Source organism: Pristis pectinata, chromosome 7, assembly GCF_009764475.1.
Source record: "Pristis pectinata isolate sPriPec2 chromosome 7, sPriPec2.1.pri, whole genome shotgun sequence".
Taxonomy (NCBI): Eukaryota; Metazoa; Chordata; class Chondrichthyes; order Rhinopristiformes; family Pristidae; genus Pristis; species Pristis pectinata.
Window position 1 is genome coordinate 34,015,137 of NC_067411.1, and position 12,453 is coordinate 34,027,589.

Genomic DNA, 12,453 nt, shown 5'->3' on the forward strand with positions numbered 1-12,453 from the left:
CCTTTGTGAGTGCCCTCACAGAAACACCAGGCAATGCACTACCTCATTCATCTCCAAACAGCCCAGTATACTGCCAGCCCCGTGAATCATCTTGAGCATTCAATGACATCCAAAATTTACAAAGTGCCTTTTTCCAACTGGACAGCAGCAAATCATGAAAGCATTATGCTCATAAAAGAAGCCTCAACACTCAAGAGGCAAGCTGTTATTTGGTACTTGACACGGACAAGGTGAATTCTAAGCCACACATCATCCTCCCTTGGAAATACTTCTTTTCTTTCCAGTCTGCTTACTCTTTCACTGTATTTAAGCTGCATACATAACAGTGGATTAATGTAGGATCAATGTAAATGGGTGGTCGATGGTCAGCACAGACTCAATGGGCTGAGGGGCCTGTTTCCTTCTGTGTGCTTCTATAACTTAATGAGAGCAGACAGCGCAGTGGACCAGATAGGCAGCTTCTCACCTCCCTCAATGACAAATATAGAGGACCAACAAATACCAACCCCTATCAATATCCAATAATGTTTTAATGAATAAATAAAACCCAAATCCCCAGAGTGACTCAGTTTCCATTTCATATTTTATCCGTAACTTGTATTTCTATGTCCCCTTCTGAAACCTAAAACCAAGCTGTTCAAAAGATGCCAAATACTTTAAAGTGTCTGTCAAAAGGAAAAGCTATATAATTGTGGACCATCTTTGTGCCATCCTTATCTTCCAAGTGCCCTCATCTACCTTGCTATTTCTACTTAGCCTTCCCATTGCGCTGCTGCGAAGCTCATGGGTACTTGTTCTCTTGGAGTGGTTACAAAATTCTGGGAAAGGGGATCAGTGTCATCTCTGGACTGCTTCTGCTTCGGACTCACCATGACCGGCATCAGTCTAAACTTGCAGGCTAACCTGAAGAATACTGTAGGGGAATACTCTGTGTACACACCATCACTTTGGCACACTGGTGCAATATAAAACCTACTGGTTATCTGGAGAAGAACTACCATGCCTCACAGCCTTGAACTCTTTGGCAACAGTTGAATCTTGAACTGTGAGAGCATCAATCTGAACATGCTGACCTTTGATGGTGGCAAGTCAGAGCCCCCGGTCTACTACTCATCCATTGGGTGGATTGACCCACTGATTCTGCACCATTGTTGCAGTTATGAGTGTTGACAAAGAGTTGGCCACCACCTCTATGCTGGATAGGATGGGTTCCAAGCTCCATGCTCCTAAATATTTCAGACAAACTGGATGATGCCCCAGGATCTCCATGAGTATATTCAGCAGCGTGTGAACATAGTCTGACCCATCATTGACCCAAAAAGAGTCCTCCAGGGAGCTGACACATGGCCTGCCCTCAGCCCAGCCTGGATCCAGATGACCCCGTGTAGAATGTACATATGCCCGGGAGCAAAATTCCAGCATCTGAAATGCTGTACACAAAAGTCAGAGGCCAAAGCATTGCACCTTCTTCAATTCTTTCCCTCTTGTTCTGGGACTTGAGGTGGCATTTCTTGGGCATTTAACATGGGAAAGGTTGAAGGGAATGATCATGGAAAGGGAAGAGGGCAGATGGGCATGTTTGAATCTCTTTGATGCTGAGACACAGAAGGAAATGGGAAGAAGTGGATGGGATTGGAAAGATTTGGAGGCATTACCTTCCATGATCTTGAAACCCACCACTAGCTAATGGTTTTGTCCCTGCCAAGCCCATGAAAACAACCAGAAACTTGTGCATGTAGTGGGGTTCCCTCCAGTCTCCAGCTACAGTCACTGATTGTGAGCACACATGATACGCAAACTATTGGGCTCTATTGTAAGGATATGTACAAGCACATATTGCATGAACTAATCCATTTCTAAACAAGGGGTATTTTTATTCTAAGGGTACCTTGTGGTTCCTAGCACCATTTTAGTGAACACAATCCAAGCAGCCATTAATGTTGGTGCCTGCTCCAATCATTGTAAGATTAATGTGTCACCAGATGACGAGGAGGCACTTGGCATCATACGTAGCTAAATGTTAGAATTAGTTCATGTTATAAATGTAAATGCACAATGGATGAAGAATCCATATGTTTTTTTCCAGCAAATCCTGCTGAACATGAAGGGTAAAAGTTAACTGGGTCCCATCAGATGCAGTCAAGAGGAGTTCTTTGGAATCTTGTCCTCGGTAGCATTTCAGAGATTCAATCCAAAAGCTCATCAAAAGCATTCCATTTATCCATACTTATATTTTCAGAAAGCTCATATATTGTTGAAGTCAAGCATTATATCGCTAATTGCTTGCCTTTTTTCTGCTAATGCAGGGCAAGTTAGTCTGCATATAAATCAGCCTGATTCATTTGAGTTTCTCTGACAACATTATAGTGAGCCTCCCTTAATGTGGGCAGAGGGTGTGGTGGATATGATCTTAATTTTATGTTATAATTATAAAGAATTAATTGCTGGTTATGTGGAAAACTACCCCTTTAATGATGCATATAAGGCAACAATCCACAGTTCATGAAGCAGCAGGATTGCAAATGAAATCTGGCTTTTCCAGTGTATGCCTTTTAACGCATCATTTGAATAAAGCCCCAAAAGTCTTTTTTTGCCCCCTTCATGCTTACTTATGCTCATTCAAGAGGCTGGGAATACAACTGACAATAATATTGCAAGATGAGCAAGAGTGTAATCAGAAAGGAAGTTAAATTAAGGCTGAGCCACAGAATGATGAGGTACTCAATCACTTATCGGTTCTCTTTGCACAGCACCACATCTAATCATTAAATGAAAGATGATTACATTACATGTTTACGACCTGCTGATTAGTCTGGGTGCTCTTCCTTCAATCTTTGTTTATACTCAATTACTCTTTTACCTATTATGATTATAAAAAGTCCAACAGCTTTTGTGCACAATATAGACAAGTCCAGCTGCACATGGGCATACTGTACCTTCATTTCATTAACCTACATGCCATGTGGATTGACCTACACAGTATATGTCAGAAGAATTCTTTCTGCATATTTAGTTGCTACATTTATCAGGAAGCTGCTGAGAAAACACTGATAAGCCTTTTTAATGAACTGTGTGAAAGGAGTCATTCCTCCCTGGGCTTCTTTCGTACATGTATTGTACAAGATGCTCCTCTTTGCTTTGAAAATCTTGGCAAATATAGATGAGTTTCACTTTTCCCCTCTTCAACTCTTAAGGACTCACTTTATATGCAGGAGAGCTTACTAAGAAAAATGCTTCAGCATCACATTTAGAATAATATGCATTTATGTAGGATACAAGCACCAGCTTGAAGTGATTTAAGTTCATTGTACATAGTTTACATGGAAAAGTTACACATATATGTACTGTTTTCCACTCTCAAAACAAACTGGATCAACCCAACAATGCATTGCTCGAACGGTAATTACTTTTCCCTTCAGTTTGTTCCACAAATAATGATTTAATATTTATGCAAATCATATGAATTGGTGGTGAGACAGCTCCACCCATTTCACCTCAGACTTTCTGAGATTAGCAGGGAAATTCAGTGGGGAGAATGAGAATCAGCAATCAGCTTTTATACTGATGCAAAAATATAGAGAACTGATAGGCTGAGATGGAGAGAGGCAGGCAGTGGATGTCTTTACTGATTGAACAAGTATGGAGCTGAAAACTTAGTTCAGGGTAAAATAGGATGGAATTGGAATTGGAATTGGTTTATTATTGTCACATGTACTGAGATACAGTGAAAAGTTTAGTTTGTGTGCCATCCAGACAGATTATTCTAAACATAAGTACATCGAGGTAGTAAAAAGAAAAACAGAATGCAGAATATAGTGTTACAGTTACAGAGAACGCACAGTGCAGGGAAGCAAATAAAGTGCAAGAGCCACAACGAGATAGGTTGGGAGATCAAGAGTTCAACTTTTAGTGTATGAGAGGTCTATTCAAGAGTCTGATAGTAGCAGGATAGAAGTTGTTCTTGAGCCTGGTGGTACATGCTCTCAAGCTTTTGTATCTTCTGCCCAACGGGAGTAGGGAGAAGAGAAAATGAGTGGAGTGGAAAGAGCCCTTGATTATGTTGGCTGCCTTCCCAGGGCAGCAGGATGTGTAGATGGAGTCAATGGAGGGGAGGCTGGTTTTCATGGTGGACTGAGCTGCATTCACAACTTGGCAATTTCTTATGGTCTTGGGCAGAGCAGTTGCCATACCAAGCTGTGATGCATCCGAATTGGATGCCTTCTCAGGTGCATCTGTAAATGTTGATGAGAGTCATTGGGGACATGACAAATTTCTTCAAATGGTAATGTTTCAGTACAAGAGTGGACTTGGAGGAGAATGCAATGCAGCCTCATCTGATCAAAATCAGACTTTCTTCAATGACACTAAATATCCTGCCTGAAGTGAGTTTGAACAGTTTCAAGACAAGCAGGATGAAACTTTCCTATTTTTCTGATGTTGCTTGAAAGATTAGGAAAACTTAGGAAATATATACTTGAAGTTAGTTAAAGTTTATGCAACATGATGCCTCTCTATGCTGCATCATCAACATGTATGGCAAATCCATTGTTACTGTGTTTACTTTCTTGAGTCATTACAAAGATTTTACAGAGATGTTTTTTGTGAGTTCTGAAGACTTAAACATAATACATGAAAAATCCAACATGGTATTCATCCAATGGACATACCAGAAATTGCATTTCTGTCCTTTGCATGTTAACTAATATGGCCAGAAAATTAGGTGAAGGTTACATCCAACAGGTCTCTCATAGGGGAGCACCATTTACTTCAGTTCACAATGGGTATCCATTTGAAGTCATAATGAAGTACAAGTTTAAGGGTCAAGTGTACATTCAGGAGAAACAAGAGACTACAGATGTGTATAATCACCTACATTACCTCCATTATCTGTTTCTTGCATGAATAAAACAAAGGGGAAACATAATTATATAGAAAGAAATCTTCAACATAGTAAAGTGGCATTGTTCCAACATGCAGTAAAGTGTGGAAAAGTGTGGCTTTGTTTTTTTTAAATTTCAGATCCTTAATCTTAGTAATGCTACACTTGGAGGTGGTTACTGGATGTTAAGTGTTCCGTGGATAGATGGACATAGACAGGGTGAAAGCACATAGTTTTATTTTCCAGGAAGGAGGTGCTAAAAATAAGAGGGCATAAGTTTAAGATCAGAGGTGAGAGATTTAAAAGGGACATCAGGGGCAGCTTCTTCACACAAAGGGTGGTGCGTATTTGGAATGAGCTGCCAGAAATAATGGCTAAGGCAGGCACATAAGCAACGTTTAAAAGCCATCTAGATAAGTACCTAGATAGGAGAGGTTTGGAGGGTTATGGTCCAAACGTGGTCAGATGGGCTTAGCTTGCTTGGCAACACAGTTGGCATGGACAAGTCAGACCAAAAGTCCTGTTTCCATCTCGCAAGACTCTGTGACTCTCTGGAGATGAAGGAAATTCACTAGCCAAGCCTGCTCTGGAACACTGCCCCAAGCACCACAGCACATTTGCCCATATCATCCACGTTAAAGGAAAAATATCTGGATGGAATTAAAAGAAAATCCAAACTGTTGGTGAATAAAGAGCGTTCCTCGAAAAGGGTGAGCTAATGTGATCATTAAAGGACAGTTGAACTCCTTTGTCTGTGTAACATGTTTCTAATGTTGATATGTTTAATGTTGAAAAATCTGGATGATGATGTGTAGTCTGGTCCACTGAGGCGTGCCCAAAACATACATATGAAAGAGGAAAGAAAAGAAGAATGGCTGGCAAGAATGGCCAGTCCTGATAGGAACAGATAGAGAGAATTATCCCAATTTGGAAAATTCGATAGTGAGTCTACAGTCTGCAACATGCTCAGACGGAAGATGAGGTGCTGTTTCTTGAGCTTGTATTGGGCTTCATTGTAACAGTGCGGGAGGCCACAGACAAAGAGGTCAGAGTGGGAGTGGGATGGGGTAAAGTAGTCGGCAGATAAAAGCTCAGGGTCACTGTTGCAGACTGAGCTCAAGTGCTCCACAATGTGATCACCAATCTGCATTTAGTTTCTCCAGTGTAGAGAAGGCCATATTGTTAACACCAAATGCAGTCCAGTAGATTGGAAGAAATGCAAGTGAAACATTGATTTAACTGGAAAGACGTTCATGATTTTCATTTAAAGCACGTAATTACCTTTTTCCAAATTACTGCCCCACCAGCCCACCAAGTCAGGCATTGAACCTTCTCCTGGTAGTCTTGAACAATCCTCACTTACCCCTCAGTCTGATCCACATTGCCACCAGCAGAAGGTGGCATCTTACTTGTAGCCTCCTGCAGAGCAAGAAGCAAAACCTCTTTAGTAGGTTTGCTTTCTGCAAGGAAACCTGCAAATCAAACACTGCTCTCAAACTCCACAGCATGGGGGCCTCCGAAACTCAGCCTTCCCTGCCCACACAGCCCACCCATTGAGAAGTCACTTCTTGTATCTCTACATGTATATGGTTGAAATTAGGAATTTAAAATCATGAGATATGAGAAGTTTGCTTTATTAACAACACATCAATAATATTACATATTAAAACCCAGACCCAACAAACTCCACCAGTTTCATCCATGATTTCACATTATGGTCAAAAGTGGGCACATTCACCAAAAGTGTGCAACATCCTAAAAAATGGAAAGTAAAATTTGCACAGTCTTCTGCTCTATTCCTGGGTTAATGACACTGTGCTTTACGCAAAAAAACTGTGCAACATCCACACTAAAAAATGGAAAGTAAAATTTGCACTACTCAATAACCAGGAAAGGATCATCTCCTACAAGAGAGAGGAGAATAACTAAGTCACGACATTCAATGGGAGTGCCATCACCAAATCCATCATCATTTATGTCCTGGAATCCACCAACAAAGATTACAAAGGCTACAATATTAGAACAGAGGCTGGGACTTCTGCAGAGCATGGCTCACTTCCTCACTTCACAAAGCTTTTACATTACCTAAAAATGTCATGTCAGAAGTATGTCGAAATGCTTTCAACTTGCTGAGATGGATGCACCTGCCACAAACACTTAAGAAGCTCAACACCATTGAGGACAAAGATGCCTGTCTGATTGGCACTCCATCTACGAGTTTCAACATCCATGTATTCCACCATCAATGTCCTATGGCTGAAACATGTTGTATTTATAGAATGCATTGCAAGAAACTGCAAATCATTCTTCAAATAATGGACAGCCTCCATTAGGATACTGGTGAGGCTGCACTTGGAGTATTGTGTGCAGTTTTTGTTGCTTCAGTAACTGAAAAAAGTGCAGAGAAGATAACATAAGGATGCTGCCAGGGTTTGAAGGTCTGAGTTACAGGGAGAGGTTGGGCAGTGTAGGACTTTATTCCTTGGAGTGTAGGAGATTGATAGGTGACCATACAGAGGTTTATAAAATCATGAGGAGCACAGGTAGGGTGAACGCACAGTCTATTTCCCATGCAAGGGGAACTAAACAGAAGAGGGCATAGGTTTAAGGCGAGAGGTGAAAAATTTAAAAGGGACCTGCAGAGGGTGGTGCGAATATGGTATGAGCTGCCAGAGGAAGAAGTTGAGGCAGGTGTAATAACAACATTCAAAAGACATTTGGACAAATACATGGAGAGGAGGGGTTTAGAGGGATAAGGGTCAAATGTAGGCAAATGGGACTAGCTTGGTAGGCACCATGGTCAGCATGGATGAGTTTGGCTGAAGGGCCTGTTTCCATGCTGTATTACTCTATGTCTCTAAGTAGAATAACAGCAGATACATGGGAACATTATCATCTCAATGTCATGCACCATTCTGATTTTGGAATGTATTCCTTCACATCCATTGGGCCAAGCCTGTGAACTTCCTCCCCAACAGTAGGAGTTATCTAATCACAGGGATCTCAGTGGTTTCAGAAGGAGGTATACCACAGGTTTTCAAGGGGGATCTGGAAATGCTGGCTTTGCCAATGCATCTCAAAAAAGCAGGTGGTTTCAAATGAATTGATGATTCATCAGAAGGTCTCAGAGGTGAGCCATTGGATCTTAATGGGGTTTTAGCCAGCCAGTTTCTTTGTAAATTCTAAATTAGACTCTATGATTTTACCCCACACTGGGCATTGCATTGCAGGCAGGTGTGCAATGCTGGGACAGCATGATAGGTGGGTTGGGAATTTTGGTTCAATTTAATGGAATACTACTTTGTGCTGGCAGGTAAGGTTGCAGGAACAATAGTAAATGTCTCCAGGCTATCCCTCTCTTTCATTTCAGTGAGGACATTTGCTGGCAAACAGCAAAGAAAAATAAAGGGAGAATAGAAATACCAAAAACATGCAAAAATGCAATATTCAGTGTAATTCCTCAAATCTAGATTTATGATATTTGAATAAGTGAATCAAAATAGCAATTCGAGTAAATCATTGAAAGTAAATTGAGAAAATTCAGAGACTGATAATGTGACAAGAAAAACTTATTTTCTGAGCAACTTCAGATTTACACTTTCCAGATGCACATGGCTGTCAAAATTATTAATTGTCTGTTTAAGTGCTGGAAGATAAAGAGAGAGTTTGTTTGGCTGTTAAATTCAACTTGTTTCATTCAAGTCTTTCACTCCATGGTTTATTCTATTACATGACAATTCCAAAATTCATTTTTGTCTTTTTCATTTTCTGTTCAAATCCTTCTCAAACTTGTTATCACTTGGGTTCCTGCAATGCTTATGCTGTGCCATGTGTTGAGTCAAAGAATGTGACGAGTCCACAAATTCTGGTTTATATTCAGAGTCTTGGTACAAGGTGGATGTTGTTAGTCTTTGGCTTTGAAAAGCCTACAAAGTCTGATGTAAGGAAGTGAGAGATGCATTCAAAATGGAACACTAATCTTTACAAATTCCTGTATTTATCCCAAACATTGTATTAAAGATGAGAAGTGATTGGTGTAATCGAGATATCTTGGAGTGAGTAAATGAGTTTCTGCAAAGTGTCTGAGATTAATGGGCTTGCATTATCATCACAATTCAGAATCAGAACACCAAGTACTGCAGTATGAAGCACTGTCTCCAATACTGAGAGATATCTGTTTGAGGAAGGAAGACAAAGGAGAAGACTGACAAGGCAGAAATTCTGTGAGAAGAGGAAAACTCTACAGTGACAATGGGACACTTGGGACCTGCATTAATGTCCACAGTATACATATGCATGTTAATCTGAAAGAATGAGGAAAAATTCATTTGAACCCATGTTATATAAGATCTCTGTATCAGCACTCTGGTAGATAACTTCAATCTTCTCCTTCCATCTATTACCTCTCAGTCCTGGTCTTACACCTCCTCCTCACCGCTTTATACTGGCAATCTTCTGTCTACACTCTCAGTCCTGCTGCAGGGTCTCAACCTGAAATGCAGACCATCCCTTTGCCTCCACAGATGCCACTCAACCTGCTGAGTTCCTCCAGCAGTTTGTTCTTTTTGCTCCAGATTCCAGCATCTGCAGTCTCTTGTCTCCAACTTCATTCTTGGTTTATTCCTAATTCAATTATCAATGCCCAGATCTAAACTTGCACCATTGATTTTTCTATTTCGGAAATTGCTCATGTTTCTTCATGAACACAATTTGTGCATCAGATACATGGAGGAGTGGAAAATTGCTCTGTATTCAGTGTGATAGGATGGTAAAATTAAAGACTAAGGAGTTAATTTGATTGCTGAAAATGACTTAAGAAATACTCTCCAAATATCACTATTCACTGTGTCCATAGAACTCGAGAAAATATGGTCTAACTATTGGGAAGATGAGATTCACGACACAGAATAGTTTTAACTAACAATAATCTTTATCATTTTTGAATTTTGGATTGAAACTCTGAAAGTTGAACCCTCAATTATATTCAAAGGTGCAGTCTAACTGGCGAATGTTTGCTACTTTGTACATTTGTTTCAAGTCCAAATTATGCACAAGAAGTGGTGTGCCAGTATTTGAAGGATTTAGTTCTTTGTATAGGTTTTCTGAATGCATCAATTGCTCACAGAAGTTGGAGCATTAGCGGCCATTCCTCTTGGGATTGACCATAACCAGGAGGATAAATAAAGGAAACATGGAGCAGACGAAGCTCTGAGAATTGGAAGGGAAGGGATGGGGAAGAGTGCTTCTAGCAAGAGGATATTTTCACTTGGGGTGTGCAGGGACCAAATTCTCAGAATTTGCAATGAAGAACAATTACGTGAGATAATTGTGCTTCACTCAAATCTTTCATCTGCTGAAAAATGAATGCAAACTGCAATCTCAGAACAGGGCAAGGACTGCACTGCCAGTGGTTCCTTCAGTGGCAATTGTCATCATCAATCTAGCTTCTTCTGAGCTGAAGCTGGAAATATCTGCAAACTCTGGTAGTTTGACATCCAGTGTTATGTCAGGGAGATCATGGAATCTCTCCATTCAAAGTGAGCCAGCAACATCTCATTTTCTTGTCAGTGAACAGCACACAGCAAACAGATAGAAGTGCACATGTTTTCTAAGAATGCAAGTTCTACTCACATATCGCATTCGGATACAACATATCAATTTTACCTTACAGCTGAACAGAAAAAGGTTCAAAACCCTTCAGGTCCAGCGGGATTGTAACCAAAGGCAGGGAGTGATGTAGACATTTGGTGGCAGTTATACTTAGATGCTGTATCAGTCTGCAGTTCCAGCTACCTCTAACTGGATGACTGGAGCCTTCTGGTTCCTTGCAGATACATCACATCTCTTCTATATACTACCTTTTCCACCAAGGTTTCCAGTGTAGCATGTGAAAATATTACAACCAATTCATTCCCGTACCATTCCTTTCACTTGTTTCCCAAGTCAGCTTCAACTTGAAGAAGTTCTACCAGCACCTACTCCAGCCACAATATACCTTCACAATACAGTCCATCTTGAAAACCAGTCTCCCCTCCCTGGACTCTGTCATCACTTCCTGCTGCCTCGGGAAAGCAGCCAACAATATCAAAGACTTTTCCCACCCTGATCATTCTCTCTTCTCACCCCTTCCATCAGGTAGAAGACAGAAAAGCTTGAAATCATGCACCACCAGGCTCAAGGACAGCTTCTACCCCATTATTATAAGACTCTTGAATGGACCTCTTGTACAATAAAGATGAACTCATGATCCCTCAATGTACCTTGTCATGGCTCTTGCACTTTATTTGCCCAACTGCACTGCACTTTCTCTGTAACTGTAACACTGTGTTCTACATTCCGTTATTGCGTTTCCCTTTGTACTACCTCAATGTACTTATGCTTTGGAATGATCTGGATGAATGACATGTAAAACAAAGTTGTCACTGTATCTTGGTACATGTGGCAATAATAAACCAATGACTAATTACCTTCCCATTAGAAGGAACCAGCTAGCTTTAAGTGGTACTGTCAAGTTATGATTTTAAGCTCCTTGTTGAGGTGTGAGACCAATCAACAGTGGGGTTAGTGTAGGCTGCATGCAGAACTCATTGTACTGAGGTGTTATGATTAAACTGGTGTGTTGCCTGCATAGTACTCCATGGGTGCAGGTTAATCGTACATTGTGATCGCACCTCCATTTTCTGGGACTAACTCATTCAGCCGTTGGTTTCTAAACTACCTACCATCTGCAGAAATGCCCTGCTTCACAGCTTTTGTACAAATCAAAGTAATTTACAACCAACAAATTACTCTTCAAATATAATTACTGCTCTCTAGTCAAAATATGCAGGAGTGAATTTAAACAAAGCAAGAGTCCCATCATTGGTGTTGTCAGCTGAAGGACTCCAGCTTTCTTTCATTTCATTAATAGTGCCTTGGGATATTTTATATCCATCTGAATATGCTGTTAAGTCATTCAAAAGACTCATCACAGCCAACACAGCAATCTGACAATACTGTACTGAAGTGTCAAGGATTATATTCTCACCCTAGAATAGTGCATGAGCCTTACAACTAAGGTGCTAAACTTGGCTGCCAGTGTATCACAAGTAGATCCACTCCACCTATACCCACACCAGTCTGATCAAAAGATGACTTTAGGTTTTATTTCATATTGGTCACTTTTGAGTCACCATTTCTTTCATACACTCAGGTTCATACCATGAGGTTCATGAACTCAGGATGATCCTAAAGACCTGGTAACATGGTGTCATGACAACAACCTTTCCCTCAATGTCAGCAAAACAAAAAGAGCTGGTCATTGATTTCAGGAAGGAGGGCAGTGCACATGCTCCTGTCTATATCAATGGTGCTGAGGTTGAGAGGGTTGACAGCTTCAAGTTCCTAGGAGTGAACATCACCAATAGCCTGTCCTGGTCCAACCATGTAGACGCCATAGTCAAGAAAGCTCACCAGTGGCTCTACTTCCTCAGGAGGCTAAAGAAATTTGGCAATGTCCCCATTGACCCCTACCACTTTTTATTAATGCACCATAGAAAGTATCCTATCTGGACGCATCACAGCCTGGTATGGCA